This window comes from Desmodus rotundus, chromosome 12, assembly GCF_022682495.2.
Source record: "Desmodus rotundus isolate HL8 chromosome 12, HLdesRot8A.1, whole genome shotgun sequence".
In the NCBI taxonomy this organism is placed as follows: Eukaryota; Metazoa; Chordata; class Mammalia; order Chiroptera; family Phyllostomidae; genus Desmodus; species Desmodus rotundus.
The window spans coordinates 44868281-44881135 of NC_071398.1; the positions used below are offsets into that span (position 1 = coordinate 44868281).

General features: G+C 49.2%; 1 long non-coding RNA gene across 1 annotated transcript; it reads left to right on the forward strand.

Moving 5' to 3' along the window:
• Positions 1–7328: 7328 nt before the first annotated feature.
• LOC128779785 (uncharacterized) lies at positions 7329–10600 on the forward strand. The gene is made up of 3 exons (XR_008425842.1): positions 7329–7361; positions 10076–10216; positions 10483–10600. It is a non-coding gene; the product is annotated as an uncharacterized lncRNA (long non-coding RNA).
• The last annotated feature ends 2255 nt before the right edge of the window (positions 10601–12855 follow it).

The window sequence follows — 12855 nt, forward strand, 5'->3', positions numbered from 1 at the left end:
GTATTTTGACACCCCGCCCCCCCCGGGCTTAGATGAGAAAAACGAGATTGACAGAGGTTAAGCCAGCTGCCCACAATCTCCCCGCGAAAAAAAGGTGGGCATTGAATTTAAACCCAGGTGTGGCTCAGTTTGTCGGGCATTGTTCCTCAAAGCGAAAGGCCTCAGGTTCGATTCCCAATCAGGGCACAGGCCTGCGTTGGGGGTTCGGACCCTTAACCCTAACCCCAGTCAGGGTATATACCATCGATGTTTCTCCCCCTCTTTCTCTCCCTCCCTTCCCCTCTGTGTAATAAATAAATAAATCATTATTTTAAGTTTAAAAAAATTTAAACCCTTAACAAAAGGCTCATCCACTCTCTCTTTGTTAACTTCTTTGTGTGCCCATGAATTTCCACGTCTCTAGCTCTCTCCTGAAACCCTCAACTCTGTGAGCTATAGATAAAACTCTGAGCACGTTTTCTACACGTACGTGCAGTTTAACTTTCCCAAGAATCGAGACATCTTGGCTCTTCATGCTGGCTCTCAACTCATGCCTGTGATTCAAGGTTTAAACACGCGACAAGGCTGAGATCAACAATCTCATTTTGCAGAGATGAATCAGGGTGTTATGGATTGAACTGTGTTCCCCATATATTCATATATTGGGGAACAATATATATTCATATTCATATTCAACAATATATTCAACAACATATTCATATATTCCCCAAATTCATATATTGACACCCTGACCCCCCAAAGAGACACCAGAGATAACTCTTCACTTGTGCACGGAGGAAAGCTCATGTGAGGACACTGCAAGAAGGTGGCCGACTACGAGCCATGAAGAGAGCCTTCGCCAGAAATTTTGCGGCGCCTCGGTCGTGGACTTCCAGCCTCCAGAACTGTGAGAAATCAGTGCACGTTGCTTAAGCCACACAGTCCGTGGCATTTTGTTCTGACAGCCCTAACGGATGCGTGCAAGGGTCTCGGGAAGGCATATGTATCTTATGTGCAACACTCAACTCCTACAAAAGACAAGGGCCAGTGAAGGTTGAATGCCTGGTAATGACCTTGTGCTATGCATCTAGACATTAAATCACCCCCGTGAAAGGACAGTGGGTAAGTTATGTAGCCACCCTTCCCAGCGAGTAAGTAGGAAATCCAGGATTTGGAAGTTAGTCTATTTGATATCGACGCTCATGTATTTTTCCACTGGTTCCAGAGCCAGCATCAGAAGTTGGGATTCTGAGTCCTAACCCAGGGCTGTCTATCTTTTTCATTTTTGCAGCAGGTAAAACTGAGCTCTGTTTAGTCCCCTCTCTGCTGGAATCATCGGTCACTTCTGCCTAGTGCCCTGTGATTGATGTTCTCCATGGAAAGCACTGGAGTCTACATCCAACTCTGCCACTGGGTAGGTCTATAACTTCGGTAGATTTTTCTCTTCCATTTTCCCCCAGCCCTCCCAATACTGTTGGCTAGATACCAACTTCAGTTCTGGAAACTTTATCACAGTGGGTTGAGTGCCTTGAGACTTAATGACTATTCAGTTGAACGAGAAAGGACTGATGGGTTCTCTCTGATGTCCCCGGCCACCCTGCCGGGGGGAGGGTGTTCTGGGTTCTGCTTGAAGTGTCCTGGCCATGCCTCCAGGGTGCGGGGTGGGTGAATCTCCAAAACGCCTCGCCGACTTAGCACATGCTCAGCGCCGCCTCCGCAAGTCGTGAATATTCAGGAATATAACTTCCCATTGTCTTCGGGAGAAGGTACAATTAGAATTAAGGACATTGTGTAAAATTCACCAAAAAAGAGAGAGAGAAATCAAAGATGCACTATCTTTCCTACTAAATAACAAAAGCTCAAACACCAGCCACAAATTTTAGTTTACTAAATAAGAGGCACAGGAAACCGGTCTCACATCCTCATCGATTTTGTTTGTATGCACCCTGGATATAGTGATTGTTGTTACTTGGATACTGTGGCGTGACGGGAAATAATTAACTGGAATTAACTCAAAAAAAAAAAAAGAAAGAAAGAAAGAAAAAATATTTTCTGAGCGCTCAAACCCATGCTTGTAGCCCAGACATTTTAGAGATTTGCCTGCAGGCTTAGAAATCAGAAGCAACTTTCCCCAGTCACTGAGCTGGCAAGTGTCAGAAACCGGGGCAGTTCTGTCTTGGGGACCAGTAGGAGTGAGAGTTGAGCCTGTGACCCTGAGAAGACCGGCTTCCTCTGCTGGGTCTTTGCCTGTGAGGCCTCCGTGACCATGCGGTGAGGAGAACCAGGAGTCCTGGCATCAGACCCCCTGATTGAGTCTGCGCTGCCACACTTTCATTCAAGCCACGTAACCTGGACGGATGCTGTGGCCTCTCTGAGCCTCAGTTTCCCCAGATAGCACACGGGGGACACGATTCCACGTCTTGAAGCTATAGGGGACTTCTCCCAGCTCTCGCAGGGGCAGCACTGACGCCGACCCACGGGATTGCTCTGGGGCCCACTAGGTTCCCCGCCTGTTTGTTGGTTCTCACTCTCCCTACCTCTTCTCTCTCCTATAAGGCGCTCTCACCTCTTCTGTTCTCCCCAGGCCCCTCTGTGCGTTCCACGCACCGGCTGACCGCAGCCACGGAGCTTGGCCTTTCTGGGCCTTACGTGTCCAGGAAGCTAACACTGGCTTTGCCTTTCTCACTGGACTTCCTTTTCCTTTTTACTTTTTTAGTCCTCCCTCAAGGATATGTTTATTGATTTTTAGAGAAAGAGGAAGGAATAGAGAAAGAAGCATCGATCGGTTGCCTCCCTTTTGCACCCCAACCAGGCAGCAAACCCACAACCTCGGTACGTGCCCCGACCGGGAATGGAACCCGCAACCTTTTGGTGTACGGGACGATGCTCCAGCCAACGGAGCCACCTGGCCAGGGCGGACTCTTGTTTTTAAAGACTAATCAAGCCCTGGCTGGTGTGGCTTCATGGACTGAGCATGAATTTTCTCTCCCTCTCTTTCTCCCTCCATTCCCCTCCACTCTAAAAATTAATAAATGAAATCTTTAAAACAAATTTTAAAAATAAAAAATAATGAAGGGAGTCAATGAGATGAAGTGGACATGAAAGTACTAAGCCGGAGCGGTGGTTCTCAAACTTCGGCGAACATCGGGCTCAGCTGGAGGGCCCCTTACAACCCCAGGCCTGGCCCGGTCTCTGCCCCAGAGTTCCAGCAGCTCTGGAGCCGGGCCTCAGTATTTGCATTTCTAGCGAGTTTGCAGGTGAGAGGGGTGGAACTGGTCCAGGGGCCTCGCTCTCAGCATGCTTCTCAGAGGGTTGTCCCTAGTTTCTGTGTGCACCGGAGAGTCGGGGCACCGCATCGGACGAAGCGATCTGGGGTAAGTCTGTGCGTGGTGGAGCAGGTAGAGTGGGAGGGGCAGGGATCAGAGAGCATAAAGTCAGAGGCAGCCTCTCCTCTGGCCACCTGTGGGTAAATGGAGGTGATGAGAAAGCTGGCGGGCTGGGTGTCCCTGGTCCTCTGTGTGCATGGGCTGAGAGCAGGTGAGAGGGCCAGGGGAGGGGAGAGGAGGGGGAAGGGGAGGGGAGGGGAGGGGAGGGGGGAGGGGAAGGAGAAAAGGGAGATCTAGGAGGCAGTGGTTTGGGGCAAGACAGGCGGGAAACAGGTTCTACTCACTGTCCCTAACATCGTTTAAGTACAGCACAGGGGGCGGTGTGGAGCAGAGGGTTTGGAGAGTCATGAGTTCAAAGCCTTGCTCTTCCTCCTCTCGCTGGTTGGTGAGCATGAGTCGCTTTGCCTCTCTTTAAGCCTCGGCCTTCTCACCTATAGAGTGGTTGTAGCTGTGAAGACGGAGGAAGCTTCAAAGCTGTGACAACATAGATGAACCCGGGGGACATTATGACAGTGAAGTTAACCAGCTACAGAAGGACAAATAGGGCATGACTCTAGCCCCGTGGAGTGTCTCAAATAGTCAAACTCGTAGGCAGAGAGTGGACGGCGGATGGCCAGGGGCAGGCGGGAAGGGAAGAGGGGGCTGTGCAAGGGGCACCCGTGTCAGGCACGCAAGATGAGCAGGTTCTAGAGCCCTGCCCTGTGACTTGCGTGCCCGGAGCCAGCGATGCCGCGCTGAGCGCCCCATTTCCTAAGAGGGTAGATCTGTTAGGTGTTCTTACCACAATTTAAAGAAGAAGAGGAAGAGGAAGTTTGATAGCTATTGTGTGGGAAAGTTCTCCAAGGTCTTTCATTACAGGATCAAGATTCAAAATAAACAGTGTGGAGGCTGGGCTATGCTTTGTGTAAAATAGAAGGAGTGAATCAGACCTGGCCAGGCAGCTCAGTTGGTGGGGGCGTCATCCCAATACGCCAAGGTTGGGGGTTCAATTCCCGGTCAGGGCACGTACAAGAAGCGACCAACGAATGCATCAGTAAGCGGGAAACAAATCGATGTCTCTTTCTCTTTCTCTCTCTCTCTTTCTCTCTCTCTCTCTCTCATCTCTCTCTCTCTCTCTCTCTCTCTCTCTCTCTCATTCTCTCTCCCTTTTTTTCTCTCTCCCCCTTTCTTTCTCTCTCTAAAATCAATTTTAAAAATACTTTCCTTGAATATTCATAAATTGCCTCTGAGGGTCTCACCGGAATGACAACACCTGTTATCTGTGTGTGTATGTGTGTGTGGGGGGGGGGGGACAGGGTGGTGGGGGTCAGGTATGGCTGGGAGGACTTTTATGATTTCCCTTTTATAACTTCTCTGAAGTTTGAGCTGTGTGAATTGCGTCCCCAGAAGGCAAATAAATTCAGCCAAGAGAAAGTGATCTCTCTCTCGGTGTCATTGGAAGGGTCGGAGTAGGAAAGGTGGGCAAACCCAGGGATGGTCACTGCCCCACACCACGCAGATTGGTGCAAGTCGGGTTTACCCCTCCCTGGAGTCAAGAAGACCATGCATCTTGGGGTGCCATGGAGCACCTCGGGGTTCTAAACAGACAGCGTTAGAACAGATTCTAGGGTTTGGGCTCTGGTTGGGAGGTTTGGGGTAATTAATTTAAGGAAGACGGGTTCGCTCAACAATGGACGTGGTCAGAAAGCGGGGGTGACCCCGGGATCTCCATGGGTCTCACGGGGAAGACAGACCAGAAGGAGAAGGCGTCATCGCCACCCGTGAGGAAGCAGCAGTCACAGACGGGGAGGAGGCGTTTGCTAGTCTGTGACACGGCGACCTTGTTTTTGACTGTGTTTAGGCAAAACCCTGAAGTGGACTTGCTTTTTGTCTTGTTTTCTCACGGCCTGCGGAGCCGGCTTGTCCAGGTTGTGATTCTGGGGGAGAGCTTATGCCCAGCAGCTGGGGTGTCAGGTCGGCTTTTGGATGGGGGTGGGGGTGGGGGCAGGGGGAGGGCTGCCTTCTGTTATCTGTCTCAGAACGCATTGGACAGGCTGTTAATCCTCAGTCAGAACTGGGGGTGGCGTCTCTTCATCCTCGTTAGCTGGAGGGGAGGAGGGAAAGAATCAAATGGTAAAAATCGCAATGTTTGGCGGGAGGTGCGATGTGGTAGCAACATAATGGGCGAGGAGAGAAGACCTGCGAGGATTTGGCCGTGTTCCGCGATATCAGTAAAGGAAATGGCAAAGGACCATTTCTGGGGGCACCCGGGTCTGAAATAAGTAGCTCATTCCTTGGAACCAGAGGTCCCCGGAGTCCAGGCTGCGCCCGTTTCTGGCCAAGCAGACAGCGTTTCAGTGGAAGTATCTCTCTGCTCTTTCATCTGTAAAACGAGGAGAAGGCTGTGGGGAATACAGAGAGTAGAGACGGAGGTTTTAAAGACTCACCGCTGTGACAGGACAAAGCAGAAACCCATCCAGAGCCGGCTAGCCTGTATAGCACGGTGTAAGTGCCCATGCGTTTACCCTAAACTGACCCTAACCGCAGGACCAGGAGGCTCGGCTTGGCGGCAGCACAGCTGAAACAGTTTCGGGGTCAGAAACAGTGCCACTCCCCCACCCCCCAACAAAGGCAGAGTTATTTTAGAGGCTCAGTTTCTGGAGCCAGAAGAACTGAACTACTTCTTTTCTTTTCTTTTTTAAAAATGCATTGATTTTAGAGAGAGAGGAAGGTGGAGAGAGAGAGAGACAGTGAGCGTGAGAGAAATGACTTGTTCCACTTATTCATGCACTCACTGGTTGATTCTTATCTGTGCCCTGACTGGGGATCAAACCCACAACTTTGGCCTATTGGGATGAGGCTCTAACCCACTTAGCTAGGCAGGCAAAGCTAGAAAAAAAAATTTTTTTAATGTTGACATCAGCCCCCGCTGGTGTGCCTCAGTGGACTGAGTGCAGGCCTGAGAACCAAAGGGTCTCAGGTTCTATTCCCAGTCAGGGCACATGCCTGGGTTGTGGGCCAGGTCCCCAGTAGGGGGCGCACAAGAGGCAACCACACATCGATGTTTCCCTCCCGCTCTTTCTCCCTTCCTTCCCTTCTCTCTAAAAATAATTAAATAAATCTTTAAAAAATGTTTAAAATTCTTATAAATGTTGACATCTTGTTAGCTACTTTCTCAAGAGCAGGGCCACTATCAGCTAACACGATGCCTAATCACCACCTAGTAGCTCCCAGTTCAAGTCTGACGCAAATTCTACATTAACGTCACATGGACGAGGAGGAAAGTGAGACACAGGCTTTCGGTCACCACACGGGTGTGTGGCAGTTCCGACGTCATGTTAATGCTGCGTTCCCATCGCAGTCTCCGAAGTCGGACTCCTAGAATGCAACCTCGCTCCCACCAGTCAGGGGTCACATCACTTCCAGTCTTTCTCAGTTGCCTGTGACCTCTCAACTGTGAACCTCTGAGGGATGGAAGGAGAAGAGAGCCCTCAATTATAATCTCTCCTCCATGGTGCGGCGGTGAAGGTCCACTGAGGACAATGACTGGAACAGAGGAATGGCTCTCGCACTGAACAAATAGGTTGTTTTCCTGAAATGTTGATATGGGCAAAAGCTAGGACGGTCCCTCTAACGTGCAGACTTGTGGCATTTCAACCATGGGTGGGGGGGCGGCGGCGGGAGTTGCCTGACATTGGGTTTATTCTGACTTACTCAGAGAAAGACCTTTGGATGGGTCGGAGCTCATACTGAGCTAATGGGCTGTGTTGTAGGTGGATGTGAGATCCGCCCCCCCCCCCCCCACCAACTCCTTTACCAGTTAGAAGGAATCATAAGTCATCCAAAATGTGCCAGCAAAACTTTTTCTGCAACAGGAGAACAATTGGCTGCATGAACTTCAAGGTACTTTTAATAGCCATTAGCTTAGGAATGGAGTATTTTTGGGAGTGGTCTTAATTTTACCCATTTTTTTTACTCTTTCAGAATTTATTGAACGTTCAAAACCTCCGATTCCAGGTAGGAATATATTTCTTTTATTTTTTTTAACTTAGGATCAATAATGGGGAATATCTTCTGTCTAAATCTTCCTCTCTCTTTTTTTTAAGTTTTTATTTATTTACTTTTAGAGAGGGGAAGGGAGGGAGAGAGAGAAACATCAATGTGTGGTTGCCTCTCGCGCGCCCCCTACTGGGGACCTGACCTGGCCCGCAACCCAGGCTTGTTCCCTGACTAGAAATTGAACCCGCAACCATTTGGTTCGCCGGCCCGCACTCGATCCACTGAACCACACAAGCCAGGGCTATTTCTTTATTTGTCAGCGTTTCAAATGTAAGCCCCCACCGATGAAACAATTTTATATTCCTGAAAGTTGCTTGCACTTTTCTGCTGTCTTACGCTTTCCTTTGCTGAGGACAATGACTGGAACAGAGGAATGGCAAACGAAAGGCCCTCCCTGGCCCAGGCAGCCACATCCTGCATTTCAAGACCCATTCCAGCCAGCTCCCCACCCCCCCGACTTCCTCCCCTGCCCTTTCAGAAAAGATCTCTCTTCTCCTGTGGTACTAACATCAATATTTGCGGCTCTTGTTGTTTGGTTGGTTGTTTCTTCTAGCAGCCTTCTGTGCAGAGGTCTAACCTACGTGGCATAAAATTCATCCATTTTAAATGTACCATTTGATGATGTTTTAATAAATTCTCAGAGTGGTGTAAACATCAGCTCAGTCCAATTCTAGTACATTTTCGTCACCCCCCGGAAGATCTCTTGTCTTCATCTGCTGTCACCCCTACCCCCACGCAGCCGCTAGGTTGCTCGCTCTTTCTTTGGATTGGTCTTTTCTGGACACTGCGGATGTGTATGATCTTTGGTGTCTGTTTTTCAAGTCGAAACGTTAATCACGGAGCTCATGTGGGTTCACCATGGATTACTGTGTCTCAGCATCTGTTCCTGGAAGACGTGAGCGATATGTGTATATGGACGGCTGGTGCTCAACTTTAACCTATTCAGCTCTCATGACGCTGGGAGTTTTAAGAGAGAAGTAAAGATGTCGGAACACTTTATGGGGATAGTAGTCAAGCCAGTGAAAGGGGAACTTTGGTTACAGAATGTGTTGCGTGGCCCCGGCTGGTGTGGCTCAGTGGATTGAGCGCCAGCCTACAAACTGAAAGGTGGCGGGTTCGATTCCCAGTCAGGGCGCATGCCTGAGTCGCAGGTCAATGTTTCTCTCCCTCTCTTTCTCCTTCCCTTCCCCTCTCTCTAAAAATAAATAAAATCTTTTTAAAAAACAGAGTATCATGTAGCGAGGTCACTGAGTGCCAGAAATAGGCCTGGATCTTTAAGGAGAAATATGTTGATTGGTTCTTAAAGCTATTTCAATCAGCAATCACTTGTGTGGAGTTAGGCCATTAACGTCTGGAGCATATGGTGGGGAAATGTGGCACGTCAGCGCCCTTGCTTTTGGGGTCAGAAGGAAGCTATTTTCAGAGCAGCGGACGTGAGGATTTCTCGGTGTATAAGGATCGCATGCTGGGGACCAAAGTCGTCCCTGGGAAGAGCCTGTGACAGCACCCAAGTCAGGGGACTGATGTAAGGACACCCCTAGACGTGCCAGTGTTTGTAAGCTGTGCACAGAGTGTCCAGGAGAGTAAGCCCTGTAATCGCTTTTTCCACGAAGAAGTCATAGCTAATGAATAATGAACATCGTAACAACTGATGCTAATGAAATGATTAAATAATAATTTGACCTATTAAGTGATAACTATTTTAACAATATAGTTAAATAAGAGAAGAATAAAAGTTCTGACATAATTGTTAAAAATTATAATACCATTACTATTCAATAATTAATGTATACTGATAAGTAATAAAAGTTGCTAAATAATCATAACAATAAATGAATCTCATATCAAAATGATTCCAGGCTTAGGAAGGACCAACGAATATTTATTAAGCTTCTGTTTCTGTACCGGTTCCTACCAGTCGATACCATGGGTTTAGCTTTGAACAGGTTGCCAGTGGTCATTTCTGACAAACCAGAAAAACTCTGAACAGGTCCTCACGCGTTCAGTAAGCGGAAGAAAAGGGAACTAGTGAGGAAGCTCAGCACGAATGGATCTAGCATGGTCTAGGTGTTCGAGGAAGTCCCGTGAAGGTTCACATGCGGGCTGAAGGGAAGAGGAGCGAACCAGGAAGCGGGGAGGAGGGTGTTGTTCCGCCAGGCAGAGAAGGTCCCTCCTGTGCGTCAAGGCAAGCATTACGGCCACACACTCGGGGCCCTCCGAGGCCTGAGCAGAGAGAACACAAGGAGAGGCGCTCCCTGGTGAGGTGTTTTGGGGAACCAGATCGAGCAGGGCATCATAGCCACTTCAATGCTATTTGTTGTCCTGAGAACAACAGGTCAGTGGCAAGGTCAGGCTAGTATTTAAGAGAGAACATCCCGCCCTGGCTGGGTGGCTCGCTTGGCTGCAGCGTGTCCTGTGCACCAAAAAGTTGAGGGTTCGATTCCTGGTCAGGGCACATACCCAGGGTGTGGGTTTGATCCCCAGCCCAGATGTTTTCGGGAAGGCACGCAATCATGTTTCTTTCTCACATCGGTGTCTCTCTCTCCTTCTCTACCCCCATCTCTTGAAGCAATGAAAAAATGTCCTTGAGTGAGGATTAAAATAAAAAAAGAAGAAGAACGCCAATTCCCTTTGTAAGCTTGCCCCCGCTCGGCATGTTTGCTCTTTTCCAGAATTCGTTTACACTCCCTGCGTCTTTCCATTTACGTACCACGACGCGACCCACTACAACTGCATCTCCGCCCACAGCGACTATGCCTGGTGTTCCCTGGACGAGAAATTCCGAGGCCGGTGGCGGTACTGCACGGGGCAGGGTGAGCGCTCCGACTGGCCGCCGTGTCTGGGATGCCTCGGACCGAGAAGCAGTTGACAGTAGCGGTGGCCTACCTGATTTGGGGGACCTGATTTGGGGGACCGCGTACACCTGAGTCCGAATCCTGACTTTTCCACATGTTTTAACAGCTTCGAACATAGTTTCGGGCAGTCGAAAAGGCACGCGCTGTTAGCTTCCTGGGGGTCATCCGTGAGACTTACATTTCTCCATTCACGTTGCTCCCTCTGCTCCTCTCGTTCCCTGCAGACCCCCCCAAGTGCATCTTCCCTTTCACCTTCAGAGGAAAACACTTTCAGAGTTGCACGAAGGAGCACTATATTTTCAATCGTAGTTGGTGTTCGCTGACCAGAAATTACGATGCGGATGGAAAATGGAAACAATGCTCCCCTTACAAGTAAGCTGGCTGGGGAAGGATGGAGTTGAGTGGGGGCCGGGGTGGGAGGCGAATCTTAGAGATCTCTTCGAGTGGGGGGCCCTCTGGATCAACGGAAAGGGAAGTTGGGGTCTAGACGACCTGTTGATGGGTTGATTAGATCAAGGGCCAGCAAACGTTTCCTGTAATGAGTTCAATAGTGAGTATTTTAGGCTGCAAAGACCATAGGGGTCTCTCACATACTCAACGCTGCCCTGTGCCATCAAGGCGACCCCAGCAATTAAAAAAAAAAAAACGCGCCACAAATTAACGTTACTGTGCTCCAACAGAACTTTATGTATAGAACTTTATAGCAATTTGAAATCTCATCATGTCAAATTTCAGGTGTCACAGAATAGTTCTTGTCTTTTGATTTTTGTTTTTGTCAACCGTTAAAGTATGAGAAAACCATTAGCTCCCAGACCGTACAGAAGCAGGTGGTGTGCGGGTTGGATTCAAACTCTGGGCTCTGGTTTGCCGGCCACTGGCTTGAATGATCTGCCCTTGACCCCGTGCCAATAAAGGAGTTCAGTTTCCTTTGAAAAGAAGATGTGGGAAGGGGAGAAGGCCTGGGCAAGAGACGCTGTAGAGTTCCTCCGTCTCCCTGCTTGAATTATAGGGAGGGTTTTCATGAGTACACGCAGTGTCTCGTTTGACCTCCGTGATGACCCCAGGAAGTGATTGTAGGCGTCATTATGCCCATAGAGATATGAGGAAACTGAGGCTTAAGAGGCTAGATTGTGTCCTAACCCAGTGTCACATTTTATCATCTTAAAGACACTTGGTGAAGAGACCACCTACTAACCAGTTCCATTAAGTAGCCCCGATGGTAGGCTCTGTGGTGAACTTCCCACCCCTTCTCTCTCTCCCCATCAAAATTGCCATTTTGTGGGTGTGCGACCAGACACTGGGGACTCGAGCATCGTAGCCAATCCGCCAGTGAGACGCGAAGCCCCCAGCCCGGCTCCGACTCGGTCATGGCTAAAATCAGCATTCATTTCTGCCCCACTCCCCACGGCTCTACGTAAGCATTTGTCAAAACGCATACGCCCACTCATTCGGAAGCGCCTTTGGGGTCACTGTCTGCAACATCAGTGACACCCAGATAAAGACCCTTGTGGGACATTTTCTTCTAATCTGGGCTGAGTAACTGCTTCTTCCCTCTCTGCCTTGAAACCTTTCTGGTCGGGCTTCCAGGAAAGTCTCAGCCCTATTAGGGACCCAGACACAGCAGCTGTGTTGTTCTGTACAGGCAAGCAGTTTTACTTCCTCCCGGAGCCTGACCCTGACCCTGACCCTCCAACCCACATCTGCCTTTGTTGAACCTGAACCTTCTCTGGAGCTTGGCCAATAGTCAAGCCCTGAGCTGGTCTGCACATGCGCTCCTCGGTAAGACGCCAGGAAGGGTCTGTGGCCTCCACACATGCCTTTCGATTGCCTGTTACTCACCTGAAGCCTTTGATTACCTTAGGGTATCAGTGGTGCTTAGCTACAGGCAATCAATTCATTATATAGTTGCCGTTTCCTGGGACTTCTCAACTTCCGGAAACACTGGACCAGCTTGTGGGTATCCCTTCACTGGGACACCATCCAGTTCAAGTTCAGTGAGAGTGTTAACAGTTGGACGACCTCCTGGAGCCAGGGCCTGTGTGGCCTTTGCCTGCCCCCAGGGATGGGGTCTCCTTGCCACCACAGGTTGGGAGTGACCCAGCTCCGAGTCCCCATCATGTGCCTCCTCTCCTGGACCGCTCCCAGAACCGCCACACGCTGGATTCTCAGCAGTGGACATGCCACCTCTCCCTCCCTTCTTTCTTCCCTCCTTCTTTTCTTTTTTACTGCTTTGGCCCAGAAAGTTTAAGGCAGCTGATGAAAATAACTAGGTAACAATAATAAAATAAGTAGATTAAAAATCTAGGAAATTCAGAGTAATATAGCAAGAGGTCAAGTTAGCAGTGCACACGTTGTACAGGGTGAGACTGTACAGAGCTGAGCTTCCTAGCAGCCAAGTAAATATGAATACATGTTTAGTTCCATTAAATACATTGTCCACAATGTTGAAATCCTACTTTGTAGAGAAGACTTTCAGGGGGATTAGTTGTTTGTTGATTTTAAAGAGAGAGGGAGGGATGAGAGAGAGAGACAAACACATCATTTGGTTGCCTCTCCCATGCCCCCAACAGGGGACCCAGCACACAACGCAGGCATGT